Here is a 10,000-nt window from a genome sequence, read left to right as displayed (position 1 = left end):
CATATTTCAGAAGTAGTGCTACTCCTTCCCCTGCTCTTGTCCTATCACTAGCCCCTGACTTTACTCCCAAGACACTCCCAAACCACATTTCCCCTTTAACCTTGTGCTTCGTTTCACTCAGAGCCAAAACATCCACGTTCCTTTCTTCAAACATACTACCTATCTCTTCTTTTTTCTCATCTTGGTTACATCCACGAACATTTAGACATCCCAATCTGAGCTTTCGAAGAGGATAAGCACAAACCCGCATAACTCCTTCTGTTTTGCTGTTTAGAATGCATATATATATATATATATATATATATATATATATATATATATATATATATATATATATATATATATATATATATATATATATATATGCGCGTGATCAAGATATTCCTATGAGTCCACGGGGAAGGTGAAACACGATAAGTTCCCAAGTGCATTTTCGTGTAATAATCACATCATCAGGGAAGACACAAAAGAGAAATATAGATAAGTTTATATACATTAAAGAGACGAAGCTAGGACGCTGTTTGGTAAACATGTGATTGTCCAAAAAATACAACGAGCGTTCATAAACTTATCATTTCACAAATTTTATGAATAATAGAATTATCTACTTTGTATAGACCATCACTAATATTAAGATTATAATTCTCTGCGTATTTAGCAATAAAAGATTCAATTATATTATCTTGGTAATAGAGTTAGAATTAATAACTGAGATGGCATTACTCCAGTTACTACAATGATTATAGTTTTTTCGTAATTAAACAAGGCATTTGATTCTTGTCTCGTTCTTAAACTATATTTATGTTGCTTAAGTCTAACAGAAACATCCTTACCATTATGACCAACATAAAATTTATCAAAGTTTCAACAAGGCACTTTCTAGATGCATCCAAGAGAATTTTCTGGTGAATTCTTGATTAAGATATTCTTTATAGCATTGTGAAGTAAAGTGAAATTATTGTTAAATGGGAGAACTAAAAGATTCTTGGTGTCAATGGGAGGTTTGTGCTTAACTCTAGGAAATGATTTCTTTTCTAACTTAAAGGATTTATCAAAGAAAGATCTAGGGTACTTTAGCTTAGATCCAATAGAATATCTCTTCTCATACTCATCATCAATAAGCTCTGGACTGCAAATACGTAATGTCCTAAGGAACATAGATTGAAATGATGATAATTTAACTCTGTCATGTTGAGATGAGATTTGATGGATATATGAGTACACATTGGTGAGTTTTCTGTATATGCTAAACTTAAGCTTGTTGCCTTGCCTACGAATCATGCTATCTAAAAATGGTAACATACCATTATTTTCATTATCTACAGCAAATTTGATGGGATGTACTAAATTGTTAAGTAAGGGGAGAAATATTTGTAAATTTTCATTTGTTGGCCAAACACAAAGAACATCATCTACATACCTAAATCAAATTGCATTAGAAGATAAGATATCCTTTAGTACTTTTGTTTCAAAAAATTCCATGTAAAGATTAGTTAGTACAGTATGGCAATGGGTAACTCTGTTTTTATTACCACACATCTCTCTTACCCTTTCATTACTTGATCAAACCACCTCACACCACATATTGTCCTTAAATATCTCATTTCCAATACATCCATCCTCTTTTGCAAAACCTTATCTATAGCCCATGCCTTGCAAACATATAACATTGATGGAACCAATATTCCTTCAAGCATGCACATTTTTGCTTTCCGGGACAATATTCTTGCCGTCCAAACATTTTTCAACGCTCCCAAAACCCTCGCCACCTCCACCACCCTGTAACTCACTTCTGCTTCCATGGATCCTTCCATAGCTAAATCCAGTCCCAGATATCTAAAACACTAAACTTCCACCAGTTTTTCTCCATTCAAACTTGCCTCCCAATTGAATTCCCCCTTAACCCTACTATGTCTTATGACCTTGCTCCTATTCACAAATGGAGGGATGTCTGATTATCATCTTGTGAAGGCGAAGATGAAGATTTGTAGAGGTTTTCAGAAAAAGAAGAGAGAATGTTAGGGTGAAAAGAGTGGTGAGAGTAACTGTGCTTAAAGAAGAAAATTTTGTGAGGAAGCACCAGCAGAGATTGACTGCAAGATGGAAAAAGGTGAGAGCAAAAGACGTAACGAGAGTGGGGTAAGAAAGGAATGTATTTAGGGAAGTAGTGATGGCCTGCGCAAACTATGGTTATGGCATAAGAAGCGTGGAAAGTGGGCAGATTAGAAAGGGTAGTGAGTGGTGGGATGAAGAAGTAAGATTATTAGTGAAAGGGGAGAGAGGCATTTGGACGATTTTTGAAGGGAAATAGTGCAAATGATTGGGACACGTATAAAAGAAAGAGGCAGGAGGTCAAGAGAAAGGTGCAAAGAGCGAAAATGAGGGCAAATGAGACTTGGGATGAGAGAGTATCATTAAAATCTAGGGAGAATAAAAGGATGTTTTGGAAGGAAATGAAGTACGTAAGACAAGAGAACAAATGGGAACATCGGTGAAGGGAGCTAATGGTGAGATAATAACAAGTGATGGTGATGTGAGGAGACGGAGTGATTATTTTGAAGGTATGTTGAATGGGTTAGATGATAGAGTGGCAGATATAGGTTGTTTTGGTCGAGGTGGTCTTAAAGATGAGAGGGGTCAGGGAGAATGATCTAGTAAACAAAGAGGAGGTAGTGAAACCTTTGCGGATGATGAAAGCTGGCAAGGCGGCGGGTTTGGATGGTATTGCAGTAGAGTTTATTTAAAAAAAAAAAGGATGACTGTGTTCTTGATTGGTTGGTGAGGATATCCAATGTATGACTCATGGTGAAAAAAAGAAGTGCCAGAGGATTGGCGGAATGCATGCATAGTGCTATTGCACAAAGGCAACGGGGATAAAGGTTAGTGTTCAAATTACAGATGTATAACTTTGTTGAGAGTCCCTGGAAAACTATATAGGAGGGTATTGATTGAGAGGGTGAAGGCATGTACAGAACATCAGATTGGAGAAGAGCAGTGTGGTTTCAGAAGTGGTAGAGGATGTGTGGACCAGGTGTTTGATTTGAAGAGTGTGTGAGAAATATTTAGAAAAACAGATGGATTTGTATGTAGCATTTATGGATCTAGAGAAGGCATATGATACAGCTGATACGGTTGCTCTGTGGAAGGTATTAAGAGTTTATGTTGTTGGAGGCAAGTGGCTAAAAGCAGTGAAATGTTTTTATTGAGGAAGTAAGGCATGTTTACGAGTAGGAAAAGAGGAAAGTAATTGGTTTTTAGTGAATCTGGTTTTCCGGCAGGGGTGCATGATGCTTCCATGATTATATAATTTGTTTATGGATGGGGTTGTTAGGGAGGTGAATGCAAGAGTTTTGGAAAGAGGGGAAAGTATGCAGTCTCTTGTGGATGAGAGACCTTGGGAAGTGCGTTAGTTGTTATTTGCTGATGATACAGCGCTGGTGGCTGATTCGGGTGACAAACTGCAGGAGCTAGTGGCTGAGTTTGGTAAAGTTTGTGAAAGAAAAAAGCTGAGAGTAAATGTCAATAAAAGCAAGGTTATTAGTTACAATAGGGTTAAGTGAAAAGTTAATTGGGAGGTAAGTTTGAATGGAGAAAAAATGGAGGAAGTGAAGTGTTTTAGATATCTGAAAGTGGATTTGGCATCCGATGTAACCATGGAAGAGGAGGTGAGGGGGCTAAAGTTCTGCGAGCGTTGACAAAATGTGTGAAAGGCAAGAACATTATCTCGGAGATCAAAAATGAATGTTCATTTACCTTTTTCAAAGTCTGTTTTCATTGAACTGATAAAATTATTTATAAAAGACTGTGTATTTCAATTCAGTAGAGATTATTATGCTCAAAAAATTGGTATGGATAAGGGTAATCCTCTTTCACCTGTAATTAAGTAATCTTTATATGGATTTTTTTAAACTAAACTATTAAATGACATATTACCTTCTAATGCAATCTGGTTTAGGTATGTAGATGATCTTTTTTGTGTCTGACCAATAAATGAAAATCTACAAATATTTCTCCTCTTACTTAACAATTTAGTACCTTCCACCAAATTTACTGTAGAAAATGAAAATAATAGTATGTTACCCTTTTTAGATTACATGATTCATTGGCAAAGAAACAAGTTTAAGTTAAGGATATGCAGAAAACTTACCAATGCATGCTCATATGTCCATTATTACTCATCTCAATATGATACCTAAATTATTATCATTTCAATCTATGTTCCTTAGGGCATTACGTATTTGCAGTCGAGAGTTTATTGCTGATGAGTTTGATAAGATATATTCAATTGGATCTAAGTTAAAGTACCCTAGATCTTCCATTGATAAATCCATTAAGTTAGCAAAGAAATCATTTTATCGAATTGAGCCCAGACCTCCCATTGACACCAAAAATCTTTTAGCTTTCCCTTTCGATAGTAATTTCACTTTACTTCCCATGTTGATTAAATCCTTTAATGTAAATGCTGCCTTTAGCAACAAATATACTATAAAGAATATCTTAATCAGGAATTCACCAGAAAATTCTCTTGGAAGCATCTAGACAATGTCTTGTGGATATTGTGATAAATTTTATGTTGGTCAGACTGGTAAGGATCTTTCTGTTAGACTTAAGAAACATAAATATAGACAAGAATCAAATGCCTTGTTTAATCACGTTAAAAACTATGATCATTGCATTAAATGGAGTAATGCCATCTCAGTTATCAACTCTAACTCTATTACCAAGAGAAATTTCATTGAATCTTCTATTTTTGAAGACACAAAGAACTACAATCTTAGAAATAGTGATGGTCTATCCAAATTAGATAACTTTATTGTTGATAGAATTTGTAAAAAGATAACTTTATGCACGCTCGTTATATGCTTTGGACAATCACATGTTTACCAAATGGCGTCCTACCCTCGTCTCTTCGATGTATATCAACTTACTTATATTTCTCTCTTTTGTCTCACCTGATGTTGTGATTAGTACACGAACGTGCACTTGGGAAATTATCGTGTTTCATTTTCCCAGTGGAGTCATAGGAATATCTTGATCATGAGAAAGATTGTGACCCTTTCCAACATATATATCGCCACCCCGCCACGCATGAAAATAAACTCTCCCACCCCACAAATGTGCGCAAGGCAGCGCTAGGAAAAGACAACAAATGCCACATTCGTTCACATTCAGCCTCTTGCTGTCATGTAATAATGCGATCACACACCCCTGCCGCAAACCTACATTCACTGAGAAACAATCACTTTCCTCTCTTACTACACTTACACATGTCTTACATCTCCGATGAAAACTTTTCACTGCTTCTAACAACTTGCCTCCCACACCATATATTCTTAGTACCTTCCACAGAGTATCTCTATCAACTCTATCATATGCCTTCTCCAGATCCATAAAAGCTACATACAAATTAATTTGTTTTTCTAAGTATTTCTCACATACATTCTTCAAAGCAAACACCTGATCCACACATCCTCTACCACTTCTGAAACCACACTCCTCTTCCCCAATCTGATGCTCTGTACATGCCTTCACCCTCTCAATCCACACCCTCCCAGGAATTTACCAGGAATACTCAACAAACCTATACCTCTGTCATTTGAGCACTCACTCTTATCCCCTTTGCCTTTGTACAATGGCACTATGGAAGCATTTCGCCAATCCTCAGGCACCTCACCATGAATCATACATACATAAACTAACCTTACCAACCAGTCAACAATACAATCACCCCCTTCTTTAATAAATTCCACTGCAATACCATCCAAACCTGCTGCCTTGCCGGCTTTCATCTTCCGCAAAGCTTTCACTACCTCTTCTCTGTTTACCAAATCATTTTCCTTAACCCTCTCACTTTGCACATCACCTCGACCAAAACACCCTATATCTGCCACTCTATCATCAAACACATTCAACAGACCTTCAAAATACTTCCTCCACCTCCTTCTCACATCACCACTACTTGTTATCACCTCCCCATTAGCCCCCTTCACTGAAGTTCCCATTTGTTCCTTTGTCTTACGCACTTTATTTACCTCCTTCCAAAACATCTTTTTATTCTCCCTAAAATTTAATGATACTCTCTCACCCCAACTCTCATTTGTCCTCCTTTTCACCTCTTGCACCTTTCTCTTGAACTCCTGCCTCTTTCTTTTATACATCTCCCATTCATTTGCATCTTTTCCCTGCAAAAATCGTCGAAATGCCTCTCTCTTCTCTTTCACTAATACTCTTACTTCTTCATCCCACCACTCACTACCCTTTCTGATCAACCCACCTCCCACGCTTCTCATGCCACAAGCATGTGTTCCGCAAGCCATCACTGCTTCCCTAAATACATCCCATTCCTCCTCCACTCCTCTTACCTCCTTTGTTCTCACCTTTTTCCATTCTGTACTCAGTCTCTCCTGGTACTTCCTCACACAAGCTCACTTACTCTCACCACCCTTTTCACCCGAACATTCTCTCTTCTTTTCTGAAAACCCATACAAATCTTCACCTTCGCCTCCACAAGATAATGATCAGACATCCCTCCAGTTGCACCTCTCAGCACATTGACATCCAAAGGTCTCTCTTTCGCGCGCCTGTCAATTAACACGTAATCCAATAACGCTCTCTGGCCATCTCTCCTACTTACATACGTATACTTATGTATATCTCGCTTTTTAAACCAGATATTCCCAATCACCAGTCCTTTTTCAGCATATAAATCTACAAGCTCTTCACCATTTCCATTTAAAACAGTGATCACCCCATGTATACCGATTATTCCCTCAACTGCCACATTACTCACCTTTGCATTCAAATCACCCATTACAATAACCCGGTCTTGTGCATCAAAACCACTAACACACTCATTCAGCTGCTCCTAAAACACTTGCCTCTCATGATCTTTCTTCTCTCTCCAGGTGCATATGCAACAATAATCACCCATCTCTCTCCATCAACTTTCAGTTATCCCCATATTAATCTAGAATTTACCTTCTTACATTCTATCACATACTACCACAACTCCCGTTTCAGAAGTAGTGCTACTCCTTCCCTTGCTCTTGTCCTCTCACTAACCCCTGACTTTACTCCCAAGACACTTCCAAACCACTCTTCCCATTTACCCTTAAGCTTTGTTTCATTCAGAATCAAAACATTGAGGTATTTTTCCTAAAACATACTACCTATCTCTCCTTCTTTCACTTCTTGGTTGCATCCACACGCATTTAGACACCCCAATCTGAGCCTTCGAGGAGGATGAGCAATCCCCGCGTGACTCCCTCTTCTGTTTCCCATTTTAGAAAGTTAAAATATAAGGAGGGGAGGATTTCTGGCCCCCCGCTCCCGTCCCCTCTAGTCGCCTTCTACGACACATGAGGAATGCGTGGGAAGTATTTTTTCTCCTCTATCCCCAGGGATAAGATATATATGTATCATCAAATACTTGTTACTACCTCCCCATATTACCTTTCAACGGTTTTCCCATTTGTTTCTTCTCTTACGCACTTTATCTGAATCCTTCCAAAACATGTTTTGATTCTCCCTGGAAATAATGATCCTCTCTCACCGCAATTCTCATTTGCCTTGTTTTTCACCTCTTGCACCTTTTTTTTGATCTCCTGCCTCTTTCTTTTATACAACTCCCAGTCATTTTGCACTATTTCCCTCCAAAAATCGTCCAGATGCCTTTCTCTTTATTTTAGCTAATAATCTTACTTCTACATCGAACCTCTCGCTACCCTTTCATCTGACCACCTCCCACGCTTCTCATACCACAAGCATCACTGCTTCCATAAATACATCCCATTCCTCCCCCACTCCCCTTACCTCCTTTGCTTTCACCTTTTTCCATTCTGCACTCGGTCTCTCCTAGTACTTCCTCACACAAGTCTCATTCTTAAGCTCACTTACTCTCATCACTCTCTTCCCCCAACATTCTCTCTTCCTCTCTGAAAACCTCTACAAATCTTCACCTTCACCCCCACAAGATAATGATCAGACATCCCTCCAGCTGCACCTCTCAGCACAATAACATCCAAAAATCTCTCTTTCACGCCCGTATCAATTACCAAGTAATCAAATAACGCCCTCTGGTCATCTTTTCTACTTACATAGGTATACTTATACATACATCTCTTTTTAAACCAGGTATTCCCAATGACCAGTCCATTTTCAGCACATAAATCTACAAGCTCTTCACTATTTCCATTTACAACACTGTACACCCCATATACTCCAATGATTCCTTCACCTGCCAGATTACTCACCTTTCCATTCAAATCACTCCCCACTATAATCTGGTCTCGTGCATCAAAACTGGTAACGCAATCACTCAGCTATTCCAAAACACTTGCCTCTCATGATCTTTTTTCTCATGGGCACCAATAGGCACCAATAATCGACCATCGTTCTCCATCCACTTTCTGTTTAACCTATATAAATCTAGAGTTTACTTTCTTACACTCTATCACATACTCCCACAACTCCTATATCAGGAGAAGTGCTACTCTTTCCCTTGGTTTTTCCTCTCACCAACCCCTGACTTTATTCCAAAAACATTCGCAAATCACTCTTCCCCTTTAACTTTAAGCTTTGTTTCACTTACGCCCAAAACATCCGGGTTCCTTTTTCTCAAGCAAATTAGCTATCTCTCCTTTTTTCTCATCTTTGTTACATACACACACATATAGACACCCCAATCTGAGATTCGATGAAGATGAACACTCCCTCCGTGACTCCTGTTTTCCCTTTTAGAAAGTTTAAGTACAAAGAGGAAAGGCTTTTTAACCCCAGCTCCCGTCCCCTTTGGTTGAACTATACGAAACGTGGGGAATGCGTGGTAAGTATTCTTTCTACCCTATATATATATATATATATATATATATATATATATATATATATATATATATATATATATATATATATATATATATATATATATATATATATATATATATATATATATATATATATGGTGCTGATGGAGAAGGACAGCTTGGAGGCATGGGCTCTAGTGTAGAAGGGTCCTGCACTGTCTCTTATATAATAGGTACCGCTTCGGGTGAACATACTTGGACGTGGTGTTACAAGTAGTTGCACGGACTGTGATCCTCGCTTTGGATACAAGAATGTTCTTCCGCCCACCAGTGATGCTACTACTTTTGTGAATTAAGAACCATTGCAACACAAACCTCGCCAGGTGGTAGAGTGACCCGCAGTGTATCGAGACAGACTTCCCCAGAACGTTTATTAAAGGGGAAGTAAATGTTTATAGTTGTGTTACTGGAGTGATAGTTTTCATACATGGTGCTCTGACAAGAAAATACTGAAATTGGAAAAGAATGTAGCTTAGACATTGAAGCTTTTTCTTTCATTGAAATGTGAACAAATTGAGCATTTTTCAAAGTGATAGAGATGGAAAGCAAAAAGGAGTTTTTCATGAATGTACTGGTAAAGTTGAGGTCAAGATAAACTTTTGGTCTGTCAAGGCTTTATTATGGCGGATGACCAACTACCTACCCTCATGTATCCAAGATATGGTTGTACTTTGTGTAATGAAGACAATTGAGAAACATCATAAGACAATATTCCAGTTTCATGATAAGAGAAGTGGACCAGACAGTATGATACAGTGGTTAAATTGATGAAAACTACTATTGACGTTTGTGAAAATAAATTATACATTTCCCTTTTCCATAGCCGGAGGTTGAACCGTTATGTGACATACATTTCTTAATTTCATTTCAAGCTAGAAGTTTCAGTTTTATAAATTATTTCTTACATTTTTCATATGTGTATATATATATATATATATACATACATATATTATATATATATATATATATATATATATATATATATATATATATATATATATATTATATATATATATATATATATATATATATATATATATAAATAAGTGTGTGTGTGTATATATATATATATATGTATATATATATATATATATATATATATATATATATATATATATATATATATATATATATATATA

This window comes from Panulirus ornatus, chromosome 13 (assembly GCF_036320965.1).
Source record: "Panulirus ornatus isolate Po-2019 chromosome 13, ASM3632096v1, whole genome shotgun sequence".
Taxonomy (NCBI): Eukaryota; Metazoa; Arthropoda; class Malacostraca; order Decapoda; family Palinuridae; genus Panulirus; species Panulirus ornatus.
Note: the sequence above shows the minus strand (reverse complement) of the source record.